At 45.4% G+C, this 27,210-nt stretch overlaps 1 long non-coding RNA gene across 2 annotated transcripts; it reads right to left on the bottom strand.

The window, feature by feature from the left end:
- Positions 1-13,720: 13,720 nt before the first annotated feature.
- On the bottom strand, positions 13,721-26,426 carry LOC140454458 (uncharacterized). Of its 2 annotated transcripts, none has more exons than XR_011952690.1 (3): positions 26,185-26,426; positions 25,484-25,764; positions 13,721-14,282 (listed from the first exon to the last, which is right to left on the bottom strand). It is a non-coding gene; the product is annotated as an uncharacterized lncRNA (long non-coding RNA). The 2 variants fall into 2 exon arrangements; XR_011952691.1 differs by having other exon boundaries at positions 25,484-25,642.
- Positions 26,427-27,210: the final 784 nt, after the last annotated feature.

The raw sequence follows: 27,210 nt of genomic DNA, 5'->3' as shown, positions 1-27,210 counted from the left end.
CCTAACTGCAAATAATGTTGATCTTGAATTTATTGTCACGTGTACCGAGGCACAGAGAAAAGTTTTGTCTTGCAAGCAATATAGGCAGGTCACAGAGGTAAGTAGCATCGATAGTAAATAATAGGTAAGCAGCAGCAAAAACAAAAACACAGGTACTGGTGAATGTTAAGAGTTTGAGAGTCCATTCACTACTCTAACAATGATAGGGTAGAAACTGTTGCAAAACAGGCTGATACATGTGTTCTGGATTCTGTAACTTCTCGCCGATGGTAGAGGTTGTAGAAAAACAGTGGCAGAGTGGGATGGATCTTTCAGAATGTTGGCGGCCTTTCCTTGACAGCGGGCCTGGTAGATGGATTTTATAGATGGGAGGTTGGCCTTTGTGATTGTCCGGGCCTAGTTCACCACTCTCTGTAACCGTCTCCGATCTTGAATGGTACAGTTGACAAACCAGGTAGTGACACACCCAGACAGAATGCTCTCAATGGCGCACCTATAAAAGTTGGCAAGAATATTCGCCATCATGCCAAGTTTCCTCAGTTGCCTGAGGAAGAAGAGATGTTGTTGGGCCTTTGTAACCAGTGTGTCCACATGAAGAGTCCAAGAAAGCTTTTTGTGGATGACCACGCCCAGGAGCTTGACACTCTCCACTCGTTCCACCTCTGTGCTGTTAATGTGTAGGGAGGCATGAGTAACATCCTGCCGAAATTCAATAATGAGTTCCTTGGTTTTGCTGGCATTGAGAGCTAGGTTGTTCTCAGTACACCATTTTTCCAGGTCTTCCACCTCATGTATGTAATCTGTTTCGTCACCATTTGAGATTCGACTATGTGGTGATCATCAGCAAACTTGTAAATGGCATTAGTCTGGTATTTGGTGACGCATCATGGGTATACAGTGAGTACAGTAGGCGGCTGAGTACGCATCCTTGGGGGACTCCAGTGTTGAGTATTAATGAGGATGAAACATTGTCCCCAATCTTCACTGATTGTGGCTTATGGGTCAGGAAACTGAGGATCCATTTGCAGAGAGTGGGGCTTAGTCCGAGATCACTAAATTTAGTAATCAGTCTTGAGGGGATAATAGTGTTGAAGGCTGAACTGTAGTCAATGAGTAGGATTCTTATGCAGCTGTTCTTGGTGTCAGGATGTTCTAGGGAGCAGTGAAGAGCAAGTGATATGGCATCTGACATGGATCTGTTGGTCCAATAAGGCAAGTTGGAGTGGGTTAAGAGTAATGGAGAGGTTGGAGTTGATTAACGCCATGACCAGCCTTTCAAAGCACTTCATGACCACCAAAGTTAGAGCCACTGGGTGCTAGCCATTGAGACATGCTGCATGAGCCTTCGTAGGCACAGAGATGACGTTAGCCCTTTTGAAACAGGCAGGGACAGTGGCCTGCTGCAGGGAGAGGTTGAAAATATCTAAGACCGCTGCCAGTTGATCTGCACATGCCCTGAGTGCACGGCCAGGTACTCCATCTGGTCCCATTGCTTTCCTTGGATTCACACAAAGGAAAACTGATCTGAACTCTGATGGAGTGACTGTTGGGACAGATTAATCAGGACTTGTTGGAATAGTGTTACCTCTCTGCCAAAATTCTACTCAAAGCGAGCATAGAAGGCGTTGAGATGATCTGAGAGGGATATGTCATCGTCTGCTATCTTGCACTGTCCTTTTTAGAACCTGTGATGTCATTCAGTCCTTGTCATAGTTGCTGGATGTCTGTCTCGGTCTCTAGTTTGGATCAGTATTGGTCCTTGGCTGTCTTACTGGCTCTGCGAAGGTCATACTTGGATTCCTTATACTCGAGTGGGTCTCCTGATCTGAAGGCCTCACGCCTGGTTTTTTAGCAGGTTCTGTATGTCCTGATTCATCCAGGGTGTCCTGTTGGGGATCACCGAGATTGACTTCCTCGGTATACAGTCCTCCACACACTTGCTGATAAAGTCTATGACAGTGGTGGCGTACTAATGTTGATCTTACTTGGTGCACCTCCTGTGCAGTTGTAAACTGTATGCCTCACACTGTCTAAGCGCCCTATGATCTGCATGTCCTTGTTTGCTACAATCTGTTTGTACTGCTTTTTAAACAAAGCTTTTCACTGCACTTAGTTTCTGACTATACTAAACCAAATCAAATCATGTGTCCCAGTGTTAAAATTTGATTGATGTTCCTGTGATGCATCATAGCACATGTTGTTACATGAAAGTTGCAATATAAGTCAGGCAGGGAGCTCCAGGATCCTAACCCACCAATGGATAAGGAACAGTGATGTGTTTCAAATTCTGGATTAGTGGTGCTGGAAGAGCACAGCAGTTCAGGCAGCATCCGAGCAGTAGTAAAATCGATGTTTCGGGGGTTTCCAGCATCTGCAGTCATTGTTTTTACCGTGTGTTTCAAATTGCAAGAGGAACTTTGAAATACTGGTGCTCCCATGCACCTGCTGCATTTACCCCTGTAAGGGGTTGGAGATTGCTGGCTCTAAAAGAGTAGGGCAGGTTTCTGATTAGGATCGTTAAAATTATATGTCAGGGACACATGATGCTTGGAGATTACAGGATGTGGCAGCATCGTGGTTATGGTAATCCAGAGGTCCTGGGGGAATGGTGTCAAATCCCACTGCCGCATTTAGAGTCATAGAGATGTACAGCATGGAAATAGACCCTTCGGTCCAACCTGTCCATGCCGACTAGATATTCCAACCCAATCTTATTCCACCTGCCAGCAACCGGCCCATATCCCTCCAAACCCTTCCTATTCATATACCCATCCAAATGCCTCTTAAATGTTGCAATTGTACCAGCCTCCACCACTTCCTCTGGCGGCTCGTTTAAATTCAATTAGTAGATTAAAAAATATCTTGAATTGAAAACTGGTTTCAGTAATGGTGTCTGCAAATCTGTCAATTCTCACCTGGTTCACTAATGCCTTTTAGAAACGGAAATCCTCAGCCAGTCTGGCCGACATGTGACTTCAGAGACACAGTAAGGTGGTTGACTTTTAACTATCTGCTGAAATAGCTTGAGAAAGAAAATAAATGCTGGCCTTGCCAAAGAAAGAAAAAGGGACGCAAGCACAAGGAAGATCCTTTTTATTTTAAAGTCTTTGGGGTCTTGAATCCAAGGCAGCAGACTGATGATGGGTGAGCAGGCTTTGAGCTGGATTCTTAAATGCGTCGGTTCTAGTTTGGAAGCCAGTTCCCAGTCATAATCCCAAAACATTGTCAATTAGGGGGTTCTAAGCTTTTTGGAGTCTTGGCTGGTGAGGCTGCCAATCTCTTAGTGACCCTGGCTTGTCTACTAATGCTCTAGAAGTGGGAGCAGTCCCTCTCATCGGACCTGATAAGATGGAGGGTCTGACCTTCCTTGGCTTTTAATTGGTTGCAGTGTTCAAAATTTCAGTGAACATGCCTAAGGCTTCTGTCTAGATTGGGAGTCCAGAGGTTGACCCCATTTTTGGTCCCTGCCCCTTGATTGACAATCCAGCACTGAATTTGGGGAAATAGATCAGTGGTAAGTTATAATGAATCATGGAATTGTCAAAATAATTACAATACTAAAAGAGGCCATTGTATTTGTGCTGGTCCTCTGAAACAACAATTCACCTAATGCCACTTCACTACCTTTTCCCCAAAGCCCTGCAGATTTTTCTTTTTCAGAGAATGACCCAATTGGCTTGTATGTGGAATGAACTGCCAGAGGAAGTGGTCGATGAAGGTACAGTTACAACACTTAAATGGACAGGTACATGAATAGAAATGGTTTAAATGGAATTGGGCCAAACTCAGGGAAATTGGACTAGTTTAATTTGGGAAACTTGGTCAGCATGGATGAGTTGGACTGAAGTGTCTGTTTTCGTGCTGTGTGACTCTAAATGCTTCAACTGAACTACATCCCACTCTTAGGCAACAAATTTGAGATCCTAACCACTCACTGTGTGCAAACGATTCACCTCACCTCCCCATTGTTTTTGTCAATTACCTTAAATCCAATGTAGGAGCAAATTACTGCAGATGCTGGAATTGGTACTGGAAACAAAAAATGTTGGCAATCACTGCAGGTCAGGTGGATCCATGGAGAGACAGCAAGTCAACGTTGAGTCCAGATGACTCTTTGTACCTTAAATGTATGCCCTTTGGTTTTCGAGCCTTCCAACAGTGGGAACAGTTTCTCCCTATTCAATTTTCCCAGACCCCCATGATAAGATCCAAGTCCCTCTACTCCGGCAGATTCCCTACTATAGAAACCTTTTTGTTTTGTGGCTCTGCATTCTTCCTCTTTACTTCACATTTCACGGTATCATTCTTCAACTGTCAACTGCCTGCCTGCTCCACCAACTTGTCCATATCCTTTTTAAGTTCTGCATCATTCTTCCCACAGTTTACAATCCTTCCACGTTTCTTGGCAACCACAAATTTTGAAATGTCACTGTACACTGAGGTTTGATCACTGATTTGAGGAACTGAAACTAAAACTGTTTTGATGGGATCTGGAACCTGGGGGTTATTTACAAATTGCATCTTTATGATTATGAAGTTTATGAATGATGACAGATTCGGATAGACAAATAGGGAATACGTGGGGGAATTATTTTTATTTATTCAAAATATGTACAGTCCCTAGTTTAGTTTTGGATACAGGTACTGGCCCAGTTACTGCACAATCTTTTCCCCCTCAAGTTCAAACCTCCTTCTCCAATTATCAGTCAGCACCAATGATTCAGTAATTCTCCTGTGAAGAGAAATTCTTTTGAAAAAATAAAGAGCCTATTCTGCCTCTATCCTCCAACCCTGGCAACATCCTTGTAAATCTTTTCTGAACACTTTCAACTTTCACAACATTCTTCTGATAGGAGGGAGACCAGAATTGCGCACAGTACTCCAGAAGTGGTCTAACCAATGTCCTGTACTATATTCAATGCGCTGGGCAATAAAGAAAAGCATACCAAATGCCTTCTTCATTATCCTATCTACCTGCGACTCCACTTTCAAGAAGCTATGAACCTGCACTCCAAGATCTCTTTATTCAGCAAAGCTCCCAGGACCTTACCATTAAGTGTATAGGTCATGTTCTGGTTTGCCTTTCCAATATACAGCATCTCACAGTTATCTAAATTAAACACCATCTGCCACTCCTCGGCCCACTGGCCCATCTGATCAAGATCCTGTTGTACTCTGAGGTAACCTTCTTTGCAGTCCACTACATCTCCAATTTTGGTGTCATCTGCAAACTTACTAACTATACCTCCTATATCCACACCCAAATCTTTTACATAAATGATGAAAAGTAGTGGACCCAGCACTGATCCTTGTGGCACACCACTGGTCACAGGCCTCCAGTCTGAAAGACAACCCTCCACCACAACACTCTGTCTTCCACCTTTCAGCCAGTTCTGTATTCAAATGGCTAATTCTCCCTGTATTCCATGGGACCTAACCTTGCTAACTAGTCTACCATGTAGAATCTTGTTGAATGCCTTCTGAAGTTTGCATAGATCACGTCCACCTGGCGTGTCGGAGGTTGATGGGTGGCCTTATAGAAGTTTATAAAATCATGAGGGGCATGGACGAGGTAAATAGACAAGGTCTTCTCCCTGCAGTGGGGAAGTCCAGAACTAGAGGGCATAGGTTTAGGGTGAGAGGAGAAAAGTATAAAATAAACCTAAGAGGCAACTTTTTCACTCAAAGGGTGGTGCAGGCATGGAATGAGCTGCCGGAGGAAGTGGTGGAGGCTGGTACAGTTACAACATTTAAAAGGCATCTGGATGAGTATATGAATAGGAAGGGCTTGTCATCCACAATCCTGACCACCCTGGCCGACCCATTGTCTCAGCATGCTCCTGCCCCACTGAACTCATCTCTACCTACCTCGACACTGTCATACCCTCCCCCCAGTCCAGGAACTCCCCACATGCGTTCGAGACACCACCCACGCCCTCCACCTCCTCCAAGACTTCCGTTTCCCCGGCTCCCAATACCTCATCTTCACCATGGATAGCCAATCCCTCTACACCTCCATCCGCCATGTCCAGGGCCTCCAAGCCCTCTGTTTTTTCCTCTCCCAATGTCCCCAACGGTACCCTTCCACCAACATTCTCATTCGTTTGGCCACACCCTTAACAATTTTTCCTTCGAATCCTCCCACTTCCTCCAGACCAAAGGGGTAGCCATGGGCACACGTATGGGCCCCAGCTATGCCTGTCTCTTTGTTGGCTACGTAGAGCAGTTGATCTTCCGTAATTACACCGGCACCACTCCCCACCTCTTCCTCTGCTAAATTGATGACTGCATTGGCGCCACCTCATGCTCCCGTGAGGAGGTTGAGCGATTCATCAACTTCACCAACACATTCCACCCTGACCTTAAATTTACCTGGACCATCTCTGACACCTCCCTCCCCTTCCTGGATCTCGCCATCTCCATTAATGATGACCAACTTGACATTGACATTTTTCACAAACCCACCGACTCCCACAGCTACCTGGATTACACCTCTTCCCACAATGCCATCCCGTATTCCCAATTCCTTTGTATCTGCTCCCAGGAGGACCAGTTCCACCACATAACACACCAGATGGCCTCCTTCTTTAGAGACCGCAATTTCCCTTCCCACATGGTTAAAGATGCTCCCAACGCATCTCGTCCACATCCCGCACCTCCGCCCTCAGACCCCACCCCTCCAACCGTAACAAGGACAGAACGCCCCTGGTGCTCACCTTCCACCCTACCAACCTTCGCATAAACCAACTCATCCGCCGACATTTCCACCACCTTCAAAAAAACCCCACCACCAGGGATATATTTACCTCCCCACCTCTTTCCGCCTTCCGCAAAGGCCATTCCCTCCGTGACTACCTAGTCAGGTCCACGTCCCTCTACAACCCACCCTCCCATCCTGGCACCTTCCCCTGCCACCACAGGAACTGCAAAACCTGCGCCCACACCTCCTCCCTCACCTCCCTAAAGGAGCCTTCCACATCCATCAAAGTTTTACCTGCACATCCACTAATATCATTTATTGTATCCGTTGCTCCTGATGCGGTCTCTTCTACACTGGGGAGACTGGACGCCTCCTAGCAGAGTGCTTTAGGGAACATCTCCGGGACACCCGCACCAATCAACCACACCACCCTGTGACCCAACATTTCAACTCCCCCTCCCACTCTGCCGAGGACATGGAGGTCCTGGGCCTCCATCACTGCTGCTCCCTCACCACCAGACGCCTGGAGGAAGAACGCCTCATCTTCCGCCTCGGAACACTTCAACCCCAGGGCATCAATGTGGACTTCAACAGTTTCCTCATTTTCCCTTCCCCCACCTCACCCTAGTTCCAAACTTCCAGCTCAGCATTGTCCCCATGACTTGTCCTACCTGCCTATCTTCTTTTCCACCTATCCACTCCACCCTCCTCCCTGACCTATCACCTTCATCCCCTCCCCCACTCACCTATTGTACTCTATGCTACTTTCTACCCACCCCCACCCTCCTCTCACTTATCTCTCCAGGCTTCATGCTCTCTGCCTTTATTCCTGATGAAGGGCTTTTGCCCGAAACGTCGATTTTACTGCTCTTCGGATGCTGCCTGAATTGCTGTGCTCTTCCAGCACCATTAATCCAAAATCTGGTTTCCAGCATCTGCAGTCATTGTTTTTACCTTAGAGGGATTTGTGCCAAGTACTAGCAAATTGGACTAGATTAGGTTAGGATATCTGGTCAGCATGGACGAATTAGACCCTGGGGCTGTTTCATGCTGTACATCTCTATGACTTTATGACTCTAAATACAAATTTGCCTTTCAGTAGCACCCTCTGAGACTTTGAGATGTCTCAAAGCAATTTACAGCCAGTAAAATATTTTAAGTGTATTTGCTGTTTGGGGTGCAAGGAGAGAAGAGATAAACCAGTTCACTCATCTCATGGTTTAAATGTTCTGGACCTCAGTCCAAGTTTCTCTGTCTCCATATTCCTGTGTCAACTGTTACACTGCACACAAGGAGTCCACATTTGCATTCATGCATGTAGTAATGTGAAACTGTGAATAGTGATGAAAAGAGGCCTTCACTGTGTTACCTATCACGGCTACCAGAGTTTTTTCTGCTTTACTATCTGCCGTTTCCATGTGTGGGAAGAATTTACAAGTTGATCCTTAACCTGATTAGCCACGTTATGTATGCAACCCCCTCCCCCTACTTTGGCCATCGTGCCCGAGAGTGGGATCTAAATGTGGAGTTTGCATTCAGGTCACTACCCATTGTGCTATGAAACCCCCTTATACCTCTTTACTCCTTTTAAAATGACGTTTTTTTCAGTTTCTTCTTGAATTGACTAACTCCAAGTTTTAGCAGTTGGCATTAGCTTATCCAGGGGAGATCTTGTCATTTTTGATTTAGTAATGGGATTTGGGTACTGTTGGTTACGTCAGCATTTATTGCCCATCCCTAATTACCAGAATGCAGTTAAGAGTCAACCACATTGCTGCAGAGCTAGAATCACATGTAGGCCTGATCAGGTAAGGTTAATTTCCTTTCCTGATGGGAATTCAAGAACCAGATGGTTTTTAAGTCAATTGACAGTGGTTGCATGGTTGCCGTTAGTTTAGTTTTTAATTACAGATTTTCTTTTATTGAATTCAAATTTCACGATTTGACCTGGTGGAATTCGAACCCATATCTTCATGTTCTAGACTGCTAATATTGCCACCACCTCCCCATTACAATGGGCATTGCATCTGCCTGTGAACCATAAGTTCTAGGTTCACAAACACTACGACTTGACAATTCAGGAAGGTGCATAAACAATGCAGCCAAAATGTACTAACATAAATCTTTCCGATAGCAGGTGGTCAGAGACCGAAAGATTTCTGGTCATCCATGGTAAAGAAATTGGAAGCTTCTGCCATTGCTGTCCCAGGGTCCAGGCGACAGCATGCTTGTAGAAGTCTGTGATGCCACAACAGTTTGGACTTCTTAGAAGACTGGACAACCAGTGTGGACAGGTTTGGTGTCGATAGCACAAAGGTTCAATCCCTGTTCTGATTGTGTGGATTTGGAACCTTCCTCCTTGCCCTAAGCCTGTAGATGTTATTGTACAGCAGGTGGGAGAGCCGAAGGAGATGATGAAGTGCTTTAATAGCTTCTCCCCACACACTACATTCAATGTGAAGGTTCACGCAAAAGGATATTTATTTCAAGCTCCCAATATTTCTGAGTTTACACAGCATCAAGGTGTCTGTTTGAATCCCCAGCCTATGTCAATGTAGTTGATCTCTCAGCTAAAGTGCAATAGGAACACTGCAACAACATGGTCTATAGTCAGGAAGGTAAAATTCAAACAGGCTACTGATCACCATGTGTAAATATCACACAATCATCAACTGGATGCTCAATAACCATGGCCCAGATTTTCCAATAAATAGATAGTCAAAACACTGTTGTAGCAGACTCAGAATTGCCTGGTGAATGGAACATTCCATTGGGTAATCCCTTATACCTGGAATCCTCCAAAATGATTCATTTAAATTGGAGAATTCCGAGAGATCCTCTGCAGAAAATGGTTACCCAGGAAACGTTTAACAGAGTTTTTATTTATCTGACTCCTGGACAATTATTAAACTCACCACCCAACCTATCACATACCAAGCTGCATTGCTCCCAGAATTCTTACACCTTCCTACCCACTCTTAGACTGGACACCCACCTTCTCCCCATGACCCAACTCCATCCCACATTTTCCTACTGCTGTATCTGACATGCACTCCCTCTGCAGCACCCTACATCCCTACCTCTCCACTGCTAAACTAGACATGACACCCAACCTCCCATGCTACCAGATTTGACACCCACTAGAGGAGAAAGTGAGGACTGCAGATGCTGGAGATCTGAGCTGAAAATGTGTTGCTGGAAAAGCGCAGCAGGTCAGGCAGCATCCAAGGAACAGGAGAATCGACGTTTCGGGCATCAGCCCTTCTTCAGGAATGAAGAAGGGCTGATGCCCGAAACGTCGATTCTCCTGTTCCTTGGATGCTGCCTGACCTGCTGCGCTTTTCCAGCAACACATTTTCAGCCTTGACACCCACTAGACCCAATATGACCCGCCCTCCAATATTTCCACCTCACTTGCCATCAGACAATACCCTACAATATCCCAGGATACAGAACACCTCTGTATCGGTGTGCTGAGACCTTACCCTTGCAATACATGACACCTCCCTTCTTCATCCAACATACCTTAAATATTCGGTCACTCTTCTAGTCACTTTCCCATCTTGAGCCCTTACACTCTACCTATCTGACACCCTAACCTTAAACATAACATACCTTTTCACAGGTACTGTCAAAATAGCTGACTGTGTTGCTGGGCATTTAACAGAATATAAAAACTAATGCCATAGAAAAGAGGGTACAATTTGCCTACCGTTGACCATCCTGCATTAGAAAGAAATACACAGTTGGATTTAAGATACATGGTGTACGTCCATGATCAGAATCTCTAGGCTTCCAGGATAATCTTCCGGTCCAGGGTCCGCTCGGTGGAGCAGGACGAGACGTGCTCAAGTTTCTTCTTCCAGAAGGTGCACAAAGAGAGCTCCGTGCTCAGCAGCCTGAAGAAAGAAGATGGCTCGGTAACGTCATCTCAGGCTGATGTCATGAGGATCAGCAAATCCTTCTACGCCAGCCTGTATGACTCGAAGCCAACCAACAGCGCGGCCTCCCAGTCGTTCCTGTCCTCTATCACGGAGGTCCTAGATGATGGAACACGAGAGAGGCTGGACCAGCCACTATCTCTGGATGAGCTGACCAAGGCCCTCGAGTCCTTCGAAAAGAATAAAACTCCCGGAAGCGACGGCTTACCGGTCGAGATTTATTCCGCTCTTTGGGACTTGATCGGCCAGGACCTGCTGGAGGTGTATGTCAGTATGCTTCGGGCAGGTACCATGAGTGAATCCATGAGGAAAGTCATCATCACCCTCGTCTACAAGCGGAAGGGGGAGAGGGAGGAAATTAGAAATTGGAGACCGATCTCACTGTTAAATGCAGACTACAAAATCTTGTCAAAGGTCATCGCCAACCGGGTCAGGTCTGCTCTGGGATCGGTGAACCACCCGGACCAAACCTGTGCTGTACCGGGCAGGAAGATCTCTGAGAGTCTTGCATTCCTCAGGGATACGATCCCCTACGTGCAGGACAGGGGGGTGGACACCTGCCTCATCAGCCTGGACCAGGAGAAAGCCTTTGACAGGATAGCGCATACATATATGAGGGATGTCCTCTCCAAAATGGGCTTTGGGGAGGGAATCGGAAATTGGATCAGACTGCTCTACACCAACATTGTCAGTGCAGTCTCAATCAATGGGTGGGAATCAGATAGCTTCCCTGTAAGATCTGGAGTCAGGCAGGGATGCCCCCTCTCACCCGCCTTGTTTGTGTGTTGCATAGAGCCATTTGCCGAATCCATCAGGAAGGATGCGAGCCTGAGAGGGGTGACTATTCCTGGCAGTGGGGGCCTGCAGGTTAAAGCCTCCCTGTACATGGATGACATCGCTGTTTTCTGCTCGGATCCGCTGTCCGTGCACAGACTCGTTTGCATCTGTGACCAGTTCGAACGGGCCTCGGGGGCCAAGGTAAACCGAGGCAAGAGCGAGGCCATGCTCTTCGGGAACTGGGCCGACCAATCCTCTATCCCCTTCACCGTCAGGACTGACCACCTGAAAGTGCTGGGTATTTGGTTCGGGGGGGCTGGGGCGTGCGCCAAGACCTGGGCGGAGCGGATCAGGAAGATGAGACAGAAACTAGGCAGGTGGGGGCAACGGTCGCTCTCCATCGTGGGAAAAAACCTGGTCATCAGGTGTGAGGTACTTTCAGTATTGCTATATGTGGCACAGGTCTGGCCTATCCCCAGAACCTGTGCCGCCGCAGTCACCCGGGCCATCTTCCAATTCATTTGGAGATCAAAGATGGACCGGGTCTGAAGAGACTCAATGTACAAAGACCGGTGCAATGGGGGAAAAAACACGCCCAATGCCACCCTCACCCTGATGGCCACCTTTGTGTGTGGCTGCATCAAGCTGTGCGTGGATCCCCGGTACGCAAACACCAAGTGTCACTACGTACTGAGGTTCTACCTGTCCCCGGTGTTGCGAAGGATGGGCCTGGCCTCGTTGCCGCGGAACGCTCCGAGTAGTTGGACCGTTCCGTATCACCTGTCCTTCGTGGAGAAATTTATGAGGAAAAACACCTTTGACCACAAGTCCATCAGGAAGTGGTCAGCACATAGTGTCCTTGAGACCCTTCGGGAAAAGGAGAGGGCGGATCCTGTCGAGCGGTTCCCTGAGCAGACTGTCAAAGCCATTTGGCAGAATGCCTCATCGCCAGAACTTTCCAACAAGCACCAAGACGTGGCTTGGCTGGTGGTGAGAAGGGCCCTGCCTGTGAGATCCTTCATGCACGCCCGGAGTCTCTGCCGCACCGCACGCTGCCCTCGAAGTGGCTGCGGGGGGACGAGACTGTCTCACACCTCCTTCTGGAATGTGCCTATGCAGAGGAAGTCTGGAGAGGAATGCAGTGGTGCTTGTCGAGGTTCGTCCCGAGCAGCGCCGTGACGCGGGACTCCATGCTCTACGGCCTGATCCCCGGGACTCACACCGAGATGAACATTAACTGCGCCTGGAGGATCATCAATTCGGTGAAGGACGCTCTCTGGGCGGTCCGAAACCTGTTGATCTTTGATCTTCCAGCTGAAGGAGTTGACCCCGACTGAGTGTTGCAGACTGGCACATTCCAAGGTCCAAGACTACGTGTTGAGGGACGCGCTGAAGCTTGGGGCAGCTGCCGCCAAGGCACGGTGGGGAAAGACCACCGTGTAAGATCGGCCTGCCTAAAGAAGAACAGGGAGCCCATGCGGACGTTTTTTGGGCTCTGCTGATGCCTCAGCGAAATATATGCATAAGATTGAAAAATGCACAGACCTGTATATGACAAGGATAAATTCGAATCTGTGTTTGTAAATGTGGACATATGTATGGCATGACCAAATGTGCAGACCATCAAATCATTTTATGAATAAAGTATATTTTTGAAATAAAAAAAATCAGAATCTCCTCCTTTAAATACAGAGCTCTTGCTTAATGTAAAGAAGTAGGAGAGCAACGATCTGACGGATTGCCATTCCTTGTAAAATCTAGCCCGATACCTTCTCCATCACTGATAAGCCAAATAACAGTCCTGACAAAGATTACATACTGGAGTCAGTGGTTCTCATGGAAACTGCCTAATGAGAAATAACAAACTTGCTTCTTTCTCAACTTGTTTTCACCTCAGTCCTTCCTCCACCCCTCTCCATCTTGTTCCCTTTCCAACCTGTTCATAGTTCAGGAACAACACAGATGTAAGAGTAGAACTAAAGGTTGTAGCACAGTCATGAAGCAAGGGAAGAAGCATCAGAGAAGGACAAGGTTTTGAATCATTTCAAAAGCTGCAGAGAGAAGGAAATGAAAGGATAGCATACCAATGTCATTCCTGATGAAGGACCCCTGCCCGAAACGTCGATTTTTCTGCTCCTTAGATGGTGCCTGACCTGCTGTGCTTTTCCAGCACCACTTTAATCTTGCCATGGTCATAAGGCATTCTATTCAAGTGACTTTGATTCTAGCCATTTTAGGGTTCTGGCAAGAAGACAGAGCCAACTAAAGATGCAAACACAGTATTAAGGAACAAAAGCACAGATCGAGGACACAACAATAGTTAAAGATTAGAAGGTTTGGAGTTAGAACAGTATCAAACACACAGTGACAACCGGTACCACATGGACTACATCTGGTGTGGGAGGCGATAAAAAGGAATTCGCATTTAATTAGGACTACATTTAAGTGGAGGCAAGACAAGGATTGATGACAATTGACAAAATATTGTGAGCTAGATCCAGTTTTGCATGCTCCAGTGATACAAGGTCAGATTAACTTTTATCAAGTTTACAGGTCCAAAAACACTGACACAGGGGAAGGAGAGGGTAGCTAACATGTCGTGGCAAAGAGACACTTGCAGCCCAGTAGATCCCAGTTTTAATCCCTTTGTTAAGTGTTCTCAAACTGGAGGCTGCCAGAGCAACAAACAGCTTTCCTGTGAGTTTAAGGGTTTGTGAGAAGGATCAAACCCTACTGTCCTGATCCGAAATGTCAACTTTCCCTCTCCTCCAATGCTGTCGGACCTGCTGTGCCTTTCCAGCCTCACATTGTATAAACCCTTCGTTGCCAAATGGCTTACAGCAAACATAACCTGGACCGCATACCTGAAATAGAGAGAGAGAGAGAGAGCGAGACAGTGAGAAAGAGAAAGAAAAGAGTTAACGTTGAGTCTAGTAACCTTTCAGTAATCTTTTGCCACTGGACTCAAAAAAATTATCTATTTATCTCCATGCAGATATAGCCAGGCCTGCTGAGTTGCTCCAGCACTTTCTGTTTTCATTTCAGATTTGCAGTACCTGCAGTTCCTTGTTTTAAGATAGTATTGAATAAGGCTGCAAAAACCAGTTGAAAGCCTATCAATTGTGTTTTAGAAACCAGCAACTGCCACATGAAAGTTGACAAAAAGGGAAAGAAAAAATGAGCAAACTAGCCAAGAATATAAGAAAAGATTGTAAGATTCTTAAAAGTACATAAAAAAGAAGAAAGTAGCTAAAGTAAATGTTGGTTTCGGGGTAGCAGAAAAAAATATGGGGCCACAGCCTCAGGATAAGAAGCCAATTGTTTTGGACTGAAACGTAGAGACGTTTCTTCATTCAAAGTGTTGTGAATCTTTGGAATTCTCGACCACACAGGATTGTGAATGTTCTATTGCTGATCATATTGAAAGCTGGGACGGACAGATTTTGCTTTTCAAGGAATCAAGGGATACAAGAACGGGTTCAGACCCAAACCAGAGATGATCATATTGAATGGCAGAGGTGGCTCAACAGATCATATAGTCTACTTACATGCCTTTGTTATTTTAACAGAGTTAGAGACAAAAAAAACTGCAGATACTGGAAACCAAAGTAGACAAACAGGAGGCTCAAAGAACACAGCAAGACAGACAGCATTAAGAGGTGAAGAAGTCAACGTTTTGGGTATAACTCTTCTTCAGGACTAGGGGGTGGGTGTAGGGGGAATTGCAGATAAAGGGGTGGGGGGTGCAGGGTGGTGAGGTAGGGATAAGTGAACACAGGTAGAGGGTACAGCCTGGTTGGTCGATGGGAGGAATGAATCCAGTTGGTAGCTGGAAGGAAGGGTCGATCAGAGGAATGGAAGGAAGGGGAAGGGACTGGGAAGAGAGTGATGGGAAGGGATAGGAGGTTATTTGGGGTGGGATAGTGGCTCAGTGGTTAGCACTGCAGCCTCACTGCACCAGAGACTCGGGTTTGATGCCAGCCTCAGCCAACTATCTGTGTGAAGCTTACACATTCTCCCCTGTCTGCATGGGTTTCCTCCTACAATCCAAAGATATGCAGGTTAGGTGAATTGGCCATGCTAAATTGTCCCATAGTGTTAGATGCATTAGTCAGGGAAAAATGTGGAGAAATAAGGGAATCGGTCTGGGTGGGTTACTCTTCGGAGAGTCAGTATAGACTTGTCAGGCTGAAGGGCCTGTTTCCACACTAGTGATTCTGAGTTCTAAGTTATTTGAAATTGGAGAACTCAATGTTGAGCCCTCTGGGCTGTAAGCTGCCCAGGCGGAGGATGAGGTGTTGTTCCTCCAATTTGCAGTCTGATACGCTATGGCACTGGACAAGGCCAAGGATGATCATGTTGGAAAGGGAGTGGGAAGGGGAATTAAAATGGGCGATGACTGAGAGGTCCACTTCATCGGGTTTATGCCCGAAATGTCGACTCTCCTGCTCCTCAGATGCTGCCTGACCGTCTGTGCTTTTCCAGCACCACACTCTTCGACTCTGGTCTCCAGCATTTGCAGTCCTCACTTTTTCCTGTATGTTTGGTCTTCCTGATGTAGAGAAGACCACATCGGGAGCACTGGATGCAATAAACTAGGTTGTAAGAGTGGCGGGTGAACTTCTGTCTCACCTGGAAGGACTGTTTGGGGTCCTGGATGTAGGTGAGGGGAGTAGTGTACCGGCAGGTTATGCATCTTTTGCGGTCGCATGGGAAGGTATGTGGAGGATCGGTGGGGTTGGTGAGGAGGGTGGCATCAACCAAGGACTGGCAAAGGGAATGGTCCTTGCGGAAGTCAGAGAGGGGTGGGGAGGGGAAGATGTTCTTGGTGGTGGGGTTTAGTTGGAGTTGGCGGAAGTGTTTAAGGATGATACATTGGATATAGAGACTGGTGGGGTGGTAGGTGAGGACAAGGGGACCCTGCCTTTATTGTGTTTAGAGGGGGGGAGGGTTTAGAGCAATGGAGCGGAGAATGGAGGAAGCAGAGCGGAGCGCTGTCTGGATGACAGAGGGAGGAAAAGCACATTGTTCAAAATAGGTGGAAATCTGGGGTGCTTGGGTGTGGAATGTCTCCTTGTCCAAGCAGATGCAGCAGAGGCAGAGGAATTGGGAGAACGGGATGGAGTTCTTGCAGGATACTTGGGTGGGAGGGGGTGTAGTCCAGATAGTTGTAAGAGTCTGGGGGTTTATAGTAAACGTCCGTCTGGAGACTGTCACTGGAGATGGAAATGGAGAAGTAAGGGGAGGGAGGTGTCAGGGATGGACCAAGTGAATTTGAGGGCAGGTGGAAGTTGTGGGCAAAGTTAATGAACTGCTCCAGTTCAGCCTGGGTGTAGGATGCTCTCCTTCCTCACCCTACCCCTCCAATTCTCCCTCTGCCTCACGACCTCATACCCCTGCACCCCTTCCCACACCCCCACCCCACTCCCCAGCCCAGCCCCCTCCCAATCTTCTTTCTCTCCCACATCCACTTCTCCCCACCACATCCAGCCATCACCAACCAGGTCGTACTCTCTACTTGTGTTCACCTATCCCTATCTCACCACCCATGCTCCCCCGATCTGCAGCTCCCCTTACACTTTGGATTCTAGCATCTGCAGCTTTATTGTCTCTTTGTTATTGTAACAGCTGGTAAAACATAGCACAGTGCAAATGCCTGCAGGGAGAAGGGAACAGGAAAGAAACTGGAAAACAATCATTGTTAGGAGTTAGCATCATGTACCAACCTTTAATGAAACACAGGGAAAGTGAAGACTGCAGATGCTGGGGATCAGTCAAAGAGTGCGGTGCTGGAAAAGCACAGCCAGTCAGGCAGCATCCGAGGACCAGGAGAATCAATGTTTTGAGCATAAGCCCTTCGTCAGGAGATGAAGGGCTCAGGTTTGAAACGTCGATTCTCCTGCTCCTCAGATGCTGCCTGACTGGCTGTGCTTTTCCAGCATTGCACACATCGACTAATGAAACAGAACAAGATAGCATAATATCAGATCACAGTAAAGTGATCTCCCATACAGTGTATCTTAATAACCACTCCTAACACTCCATGAGCAATAAATTATTTGAACTTGCAGTGTAGTGACAGTACTACATAGGCAGGTCTTTGTGCACATGAAGTTCTCACAAATGGCAACCTGCCCAGCTGATTTCCGGTGGCGTTGGTTTAACAAAGAACAAACCTGTTCGTTTAGGGCTATGGTATTCTTAACACTCCCATAAATGTGTGTATGGGCCTTGGTTTAATATCTCATCCAGAGAACATTGCCTGAGGCAATTCAGAATACTCATAATGCTGCATTCCATATTAGTCTAAATTGTGCTTGGACTGCCCTGTGAGGCTCAAACTCTCAACTTTCTGATAAATTTGAGAATGTTTACTTTTGAAAGGCACTAAGATAAGAATGCCAGATAGGAACGCAATCAATACTTACAGGAATTGAAACTCTTTTTCTTATTTGAACAGAATTGACCGTCGAGCCTGAATGGCTCACACAACAGCATCACAAAATGGTGACAGCATTCCCCCATCCCTACGCTTGGCCAGTTATCCTGCAAATCTTTCCTCTTCAGGTCCTTAAACACAATTGATTCTGCTTCCCCCACCCTCAGGCAGTGCAAACCGGGTACCAAGAGCAATTGCATGAAATGTTTTTTTTCTCTTGTCACCATTGGAGGCCATTTATTCTCTTTCTAATCTGGTTTTCTTGCTCTTGATCCTTTCACCAATGAGAACACATTTCCCTATCTACTCTGTGCAGGACCCTCATGACTTTGAATACCTGTCAAATCTTCTCAATCTCCTCTTTTCCAAGTGAAGCTCTAAGGTATAATTAGTAAGTTTGCAGATGACACCAAAATTGGAGGTGTAGTGGACAGTGAAGAAGGTTACCTCAGATTACAACAGGATCTTGATCAGATGGGCCAATGGGCTGAGAAGTGGCAGATGGAGTTTAATTTAGATAAACGTGAGGTGCTACATTTTGGGAAAGCAAATCTTAGCAGGACGTATATACTTAATGGTAAGATTCTAGGGAGTGCTGCTGAACAAAGAGACCTTGGAGTGCAGGTTCATAGCTCCTTTGAAAGTAGGGTCACAGGTAGATAGGTTAGTGAAGAAGGCGTTTGGTTTGCTTTCCTTTATTGGTCAGAGTATTGACTCCAGGAGTTGGGAGGTCATGTTGTGGCTGTACAGGCCATTGGTTAGGTTACTTTTGGAATATTGCATGCAATTCTGGTCTCCTTCTTATCGCAAAGATGTTGTGAAACTTGAAAGGGTTCAGAAAAGATTTATGAGGATGTTGCCAGAGTTGGAGGATCCGAGCTACAGGGAGAGGCTGAACAGGCTGGAGTTGTTTCCCTGGAGCATCGGAGTTTGAGGGGTGACTTTATAAAGGTTTATAAAATCATGAGGGCTTGGATGGGATAAATAGACAAGTTTCTTACCTGGGGTGGAGGAGTCCAGAACTAGAGGGCATAGGTTTAGGGTGAGAGGGGAAAGATATAAAAGGGACCTAAGTGGCAACTTTTTCACACAGAGGGTGGTGTGTGTATGGAATGGGCTTTCAGAGGAAGTGGTGGACGCTGGCACAATTGCAACATCTAAAAGGCATCTGGATGAGTATATGAACAGGAAGGATTTGGAGAGATACGGGCGAGGTGCTGGCGGGTGGAATTAGATTGGATTGGGATATCCACTTGGCACAGACGAGTTGGACTGAAGGGTCTGTTTCCATGCTGTACATCTCTATGACTCTAAGAGGCATTTAGCCTGAAAGGGTCAACTCATTAGCTTTACAATAGCTCAAGCCACTGATATATAAATGGCTGTCTTGGGGAAGGACCAGTCAGATCTATATTAGTTCTAAGCTAGTCTAACAGAAGTGTAGCATAGACACAATTACCGTCCCTTAGGAGATGACAATGTCTCTTAGCCAGTATTATTGTAGTGAACCACCCCCAATTTAAGCAACCTCGTCTTACCGTTAAACAACAAACTCAAGTGTAACTCACGTACGTGACTTTTCGGTTGAAGATGTACTTGTTGCGAGTCCTTCGCTATTCACTTCTAGTAAGCCCTATAAATATACAACACAACTTATGGAGGCAAATGTACTCAAAGAAGACCTTTGCAGAACTAGAAGTCAGCTGACAGTGTCCCTTACAACAGAGAGCAGCAGTCTCAGCTTCTTCTTTCTATCCATGGAAGTGAAGGTCCTCATCCTCAAAACCACTCATTCCTGTGAATCTTTTCTGTGCCCTCCCAATTGCCTACTCGTCGTTCCACAAAGGTGATGAGGTGAATAATGAGCAGAGATCTGTTCCATCCTGGAATGTACAGCCCAATGGGAAACCGTGGAGTAGGGTGTCATTAATATGCAGAGGGATGCCATACATAACTATAGCCTCAATGGTAGAGACCCTGCTAGAAGGTCAGAAGGTCAGAACTGGAGCAGTTTCAGGCAGAGATGCCAACAGCTGAATCATAATGCGCGCATATATTATGAATCAATCCTGCTTGAAGAAAATCTTTGAGGTCAGACCTGTGATTACCTGATGAGTTGAACCCCGTACTAAAACAAAACCAGGTTGAATCATAACTTTCAAATGAAATAGGACACAATTTAGAGAAAGTGAGGACTGGAGATGCTGGAGATCAGAATTGAAGAGTGTAGTGCTGGAAAAACACAGCCGGTCAGGCAGCATCCGAGGAGCAGGAGAATCCATATTTCGGGCATAAGCCCTTCATCAAAATCAAAATATCGATTCTCCTGCTCCTCAGAGCTCATTCCTATGAAGGGCTTATGCCTGAAACATTGATTCTCCTGCTCCTTGGATGCTGCTTGCCGGCTGTGCTTTTCCAGCAGCACATTCTTCAACTAAAATTTACAGAAACACTGATTAAGCTTATGTCACGCCAGTTTCATGCCTTGAATTACGTGACAGCAGTGAAAATCTGGGAATGGCGGAAAAAATGTTACTGAGCAGTGGTTGGGTCAGAAAGGCTGAGCTGTTGACCAGGGAGGAGTAAATATTTGTTTGCCAGTGCTGAGGGTTTTAAAATACCTGGGTTTGCCATAAAAAAAGGCCCATTTTCTTTTCACAGGCTGCACTCACATCAGCATGGAATAGAAAATTGTCCCACCTATTGACAGAAAGAAATTGCACATGTTTAATAGGGCCTTGCAGTTGTCAAAACTGAGTCCAAGCTGACTTGATGGTCACAACTCCAAAATCCTGATCCGCAATCCCACTGGGGTCACAATCCACATTTTGGGAAGTCCTGTGTTAAATACTTGAAAAGGAAAAGTAGGCCAGGCTACATGGGAAGAACGGAACTAATTTGATAGTGCTTTCAAAGAGCCAGTACATATATGAAGGCTGAACAGCCTCCTTTTGAGCTGTATCATTCAATGCACTGATATCATGTGACACTTCCTTCGTGAGAAAACGCTAACATGGATCACTAATAATCCAAGTTGATTTTAATTCAGTTTCCCATCACAGTGGGTGGTTAACACACAGATGCTAGGCATTTCAATTGGAGACAAAATGTGGGTAGCCTGAACAAGACCTTATAATGCATGCACTAAGCCTGTAGTACACAGCAGGATCCCACACTGTGGGGAAGGATGTGTTCACTGTTTTTGTTTTAGTGACATGTGTGAAGGAGGATTGTTGATGGTCCATTGGGTGATTCCCTGGGCCTTTAGCAAACAATGTCACGGGATATTGAAGATGATAAGATCATCATAACTGTGGGAGACCACTCAGCTCAAAGGTCAATTGTTCTCAGAAAACCCGAAAATTCCCTTCAGCATCTAGTTGTTTGTTAAATGACTCTGAGATTTTCATTTCCCTTGATGTTGAATAATTTTGTTTATGGGGAGGCAATGTTCTCATGGTATTATTGCTGGACTGTTAATCCAGAGACCCAGATAATGTTCTGGGGACTTCAGGCTCAAACCCTGCCTTGACAGATGATGGAATTTGAATTCAATTAGAATCTGGAATTAAAAATCTAATGGTAATCATGAAACTGTTGCTGATTGTTGGGAAAAACCCATCTGGTTCACTAATGTCCTTTAGAAGAGGAAACTGCCATCCTTACCTGGTCTGGCTGACATGTGACTCCAGACCCACAGAAACATAGTTAACTCATCACTGCCCTCTGGGCAATTAGGGATGGTTAATAAGTGCTGGCCTAGCCAGCAATACCCTTACCCCATGAATAAGTTAAAAGAATTGGGTGAAACCAAACTTTCTAGATGGAATTTCACAGCATAGAAACTGTTTGCCAATCAGGTCCTCATCAGATTTGGCACTTCACAGAAGTCTCTTCCCACCTTCAACTAACTTTATAAAACCAACTACCTATTCCTTTAACTCTCTCATGTCCTTCAAGTGATGCTTGTAATTGCAGTTCAACTGGTTCTCAACATTCTGGATTCAAATCCCAAACAAAGGCTTGCACACAAATAGTTTACAGCCAGTACACTATTGAGGGGAAGCTGTAGCATCAGAGGCTCAGTCGTTCAGATGAGATGTTAAACTGTGGCCTCATCTCCCTGAATTGGGTGGATGCAAAAGATCCCACAATGCCAATTCACCCATATATCCTGTGGAAGAGAGACTGGCATTGTGGTAATGTCACTGAACTAGTCATCCAAAAGGTTCATGCTCTGGGACATGGGTTCAATCCCAATCATCCAACAGTGAGATTGAAAAGTTTCTGTAATGGTGATCATGACAATTACCATCAAACTTCATAAAAACCCAAACTGAGGTTGGTTTCGATCCCCTTCTGAATCTGAGGGCTGAAGGTTCCTGTCATGTTCTAGAGACCCCAGCACAAAAATCCAGGCTGCCACTCCAGTGCACTAGTAAGGAAGCGTTGCATTGTCAGGGGTGCTGTCTTTTGAAGGAGATATTAAACAAAGAGCCCTCATCCAACCTCTATGATGAATGTAAAACATCTCATAGGCCATACTTATCTCTCAACCAACCACACAAAAGATATCACATTGCTATTTCTGGGAGCTTGCTGTGCACAAACTGGCTCATGGGTTTCCCACATTAAAACAGGATCTACTTTTCAAAAGTACTTGCAAAGACTGTAACATGCCTTATGATGTTCTGAGCACCTCAAAACTGTCATAAAAATGTAAGTTCTTACTTTGTAGTATGATTGAAAATGTACACAATGTGGGTAACAGACAGGGTCAAGGATGGGCTTAAACGTACTTTAGATACTCCTATGATTCAACAGTAAAACATCCCAATCAGAATACTTGTAATGTTGATTCATAGATAGGGCATCATTCATAAACATGGCAAGTTCTGCTCATGCCCAGTTGTTTTGAGGAACTGGTATGGATGGATTTGGTTGGTTTCTTTCCCGAAAAGAAGTTAGTGAACCAGTTTGGTTTGTTACAAACCACTAAGTCACTATTACTAAAAACACAACTTCTATTTCCAGATTTACTTTTCCAACTGAAGTAAATGTTCAGACTGGTATTTTGAGGATTGCAACACACTCCTTAGATGATGAGCTTAGGCATTTAGATTAGCAACATAAGATCATAACAAGTAGGAACAGGGTTAAAACGGTAAAAACAATGACTGCAGATGCTGAAAACCAAATACTGGATTAGTGGTGCTGGAAGAGCACAGCAGTTCAGGCAGCATCCAACGAGCAGCGAAATCGATGTTTCGGGCAAAAGCCCTTCATCAGGAATAAAGGCAGTGAGCCTGAAGCATGGAGAGATAAGCTAACAGGGTTAGGCCATTCGGTCTGTCAACCTCTTCTTCCATTCAATAGGATCATGGCTGATCTGACATTCCCCAAGTCCACTTTCCTGCATTTTCCCCCTTAACACTTGATCCTCCTACTGATTATGAATCTATCTCAGCTTTAGATATGCACAAGGACTCTATCCCCTCAGCTCTCTATAGCAAGTAATTCCAAAGACTCTAAATTCTCAGAAGAAATTCATCCATATCTCAGTTTTAAATTCAGAGACTATGCATCTTGCCCTAAACTTCCATGAGGGGAACATCCTCTCAATATTTACCATGTCAAGATCCCTAAGAATCCTGTATGTTTCAATGAAATCATCTCTGATTCTTCTGACTCCAGTGAGTAGAGTCCCAATCTATTTAGCTTTTTCTCATAAGGCAATTTCTCCATACCAGGGATTACCCTAGTGAACCCTCACTGAACTGATTTCAATATCTCTCCTTAAATAAGGGAACCAAAACTACTCTCAGTATTTCAGATGTCGTCTCAACAGCACCTTGCAGTAAGACTTCCCTAATCTTATAGTCCAATCCCTTGAAATAAGGGCCAATGATCCATTAGCACACCTGCTGCACTTATGTCGTAGCTTTCTGTGTTTAATTACAAATATTTACAATTCCCTTCGTGATGTAGCTTTCTGCATTTTTATCCCTTTAAATAATATTGTTCTCCCTTCCAAAATGATCATATTTGCCAATTTTTTGCTTACTTAACCTCTCTCAATATTTCTGTAAACTGTTTATGTCCGTCTTGCCACCTGTCTTTCCGTCTGTTTTTGTGACACTTGCAAGTGTGGCTAAAGTACATTCACCTCCTTCCACCAAGTTATTCATGTATATTGTAAACAGTCATGGTCACAGCACTGATCCCTGTGGAACCGACCTGAATAAGCCTGATCCTTATGCACTGTTTTCTGCCCATTGCTAATTCTTTATCCATTGAATTATACTACCTACAACACCATGGGCAGTTTTGACTTCACCTTTGCGAGGTACCTTGTCAAATACCTTGTGGAAGTCCAAATACAACATATCTACTGCATCCCTTCTATCCACTCTAGTTGAGACTTCCTTGAAAAACTCTAAGACAGGTTCATAGTTCCTTGAAAGTGGAGTCACAGATAGATAGGATAGTGAAGAAAGTGTTTTAGCATACTTTCCTTTATTGGTCAGTATTAAGTATAGGGGTCTAGATTAGAATGGTGCTGGAAATGCACAGCAGGTCAGGCAGCATCCGAGAAGCAGGAAAATCGACATTCAGGCAAAAGCCCTTCATCAGGAATAGAGTATAGGAGTATTGAATATAGGAGTCAAGAGGTCATATTGCAGCTGTACAGGCCATTGGTTAAACCACTTTTGAATATTGTGTAAATTTTGGTTTCCCTCCTATCAGAAGGACGTTGTGAAACTTGAAAGGGTTCAGAAAAGATTTACAAGGATGTTGCTAAGGTTGGAGGGTTTGAGCTATAGGAAGAAGATGAATAGACTAGGACTGTTTTGCCTGGAGTGTCAGAGGCTGAGGGGTGACCTTATAGAGGTTTATAAAATCATGAGGGGCATGGATGGGATAAATGGACAGTCTTTTCCCTGGGGTGGGGGAGTCCAGAACTAGAGGGCATAGGTTTAGGGTGAGAGGGGAAAGATATAAAAGAGACCTAAGGGGCAACTTTTTCACGCAGAGGGTGATATGTGTATGGAATGAGGTGCCAGAGGAAGTGGTGAAGACTAGTACGACTGCAACATTTAAAAGGCATTTGGATGGGTATATGAATAGATAGGGTTTGGAGGGATATGGCCCAGGTGCTGGCATGTGGGACTGGATTGGGTTGGGATTTCTGGTTGGCATGGACAAGTTGGACCAAAGGGTCTGTATCCATGCTGTATATCTCTATGACTCTAATAAATTATTCAGTGACTACTTCCCTTTCCCTGAAGCCATGCTAATTCTGCTTGGTTAAATTATGATTTTCTACATATTTTGCTATTACTTCCTTGAAACTTGATTCTAATACTTTTCCAACAATAGATGATAAGCTAATTGGCCAACAGTTAGCCACTTTTTGCCTTTCTCTTGCTGCATGACCGTAAGCATGTCTAAGTGATTTAGGGGTGCACAGCATATCGTGTCCTTCATGACCTCAAGACTTCCCAAAGCACTCTTAGTCAACAAACTGCTGTTTCTTTTGGAGTGAAGTCACTGTTGTTAATCTGGGAAATAATTTGGACACAGCAAGATTCCTTGAAATAACAAATGATCAGATTTTCTGCTCACCTGAAGAGACCTCAGTTCAGCAGTTCATCTGGGATGACCATGCCCCTGCTGCACTCCTCAGCTCCACCCTGGAATGTCCACAGTCAGGCATTTTCTTCTGGCCTCTCCAAAACAGGGTCTTGAAAATCCAGAAGCACGGGTGGAAGGCATGGTCCACAGCTGCTTGGAGAGTTGAAAGTTGGGTTTTGGGAGGGGAGATGTAGAAATCTTCGTCAGTTCCCAGAAGGAAAAAGAAGAGTAAAATATAACAAGGGGGAGAAAACCCCGAAGAACTGCGGGTGCTGAAAATCAGAAACAAAAAGAGATTGCTGGAAAAACTCATCAAAAAGCAGAATTCATGCACTGATCTAGCTCGACTTGTATTCTTCAAAATGAAGCAACGGTACGTTCGTTTATGAAAACTACATTTTAATCTCCACCTGGACAACAAATTCAGGGATCTTGCCGCGCAACAAGTCCCCACCACGTGCGCCACAAGGGATAGCTTTAATCTGGTTTTTTTTGTTTTTAAAAGGCTCTTTATTTGGTTCGTGTTTGTTTGAAGTGTTGTTTTTGTTTGTTTGGAAGGTAAGAGTGTGGGCTGGGAGGAGCGCGCTGTTGTGGAGCTTCAGCCTCGGCCATGTTCCTCTCTGGGCGGGAAGACGGCCTCGGGCGGTTTTCTTGAGAGAAAACAAAACACACACAAACAAACAAAAACTCACACTTTGCTCGGTCCGGCCGCACTCGGAGCCCGTTGCCGACGCTCCAGCTGACAGATGTCTGTTTGATGGTCACAGAAGTCTCCGTGGGCTGTGTGTCCATCTGCCGAGGCCGATGGCGGCGACGACGACGACGACGACAACATGAACGTGTCTTCCGTCGGATCCCGGGCCTTTCAGACTCCCCGCCAGGCGTCAGGCTGAGGACAGGGCGGGGGGAGAGGCATCTGTTGGGTTGCATCCGACCTCTCCCCCCCTTCCCCCCCTCCCCTCACCCCCTCACCCTTGAAAAAGTCACCAGCCCAAAAACAGTTCGTGTGTGTGGCGTCACGTTTGTCCCATCGAGGGTGAGGAAGGAAAGGGGCCTGTGTTAAACAGAATGTCTTAACCTCCCCTGGGGTGGGGGGCAGTTGTGTCCCATTCTGTTACTGATGTGCGAAAGAGATCAACTACAGTGTCACAGAAATCCAGCGATAGTAGAATTCCATTCCCTCATCCTGTCTTCACGTTATAGACAACCTGATGAAGGAGCAGCGCTCCGAAAGCTAGTGCTTCCAATTAAACCTGTGTGATTTTTAACTTTAGACAAATTATAGACTGTGAAATATTATGTGAAGGGAAATGCAATTTCAATAAATTGCTAGAAACTAAAGAATTCTACTGCACATGTGCCCCTGATCAGCTTATAATACTCTTGAGTTGAAATTTATGGCTGAGACCCCTGCCTAATATTTTTTTTTAAATGCCCCTGAACAACCCTGTTTAGATATCTCTGCTCCATCTATTCTGCAAAGCTTTCTCTTGCTGTTCCACAAATTGGCAGCTGTGCTCAGGAATTCTGGTCCTATACCTGTCCTCCTCTCAACTTCTCTCTAACTTTTGGAAGCTTCTTAAAATTCTTTGATCAAGCTTTTGGATACCTGCTCTAATATCTGTGTTAAATGCTGTTTGATTATGCTCTGTGAAGCTCTCTTGAAAGTCGCTACAATGTTAGACGTGCTACATAAGTACAAATTGTTGAGTTCTTTT

The sequence above is a fragment of the Chiloscyllium punctatum genome, chromosome 29, assembly GCF_047496795.1.
Source record: "Chiloscyllium punctatum isolate Juve2018m chromosome 29, sChiPun1.3, whole genome shotgun sequence".
In the NCBI taxonomy this organism is placed as follows: domain Eukaryota; kingdom Metazoa; phylum Chordata; class Chondrichthyes; order Orectolobiformes; family Hemiscylliidae; genus Chiloscyllium; species Chiloscyllium punctatum.
The sequence above is the reverse complement of the archived record's forward strand: the minus strand, read 5'-3'. Positions and strand labels throughout refer to the sequence as shown.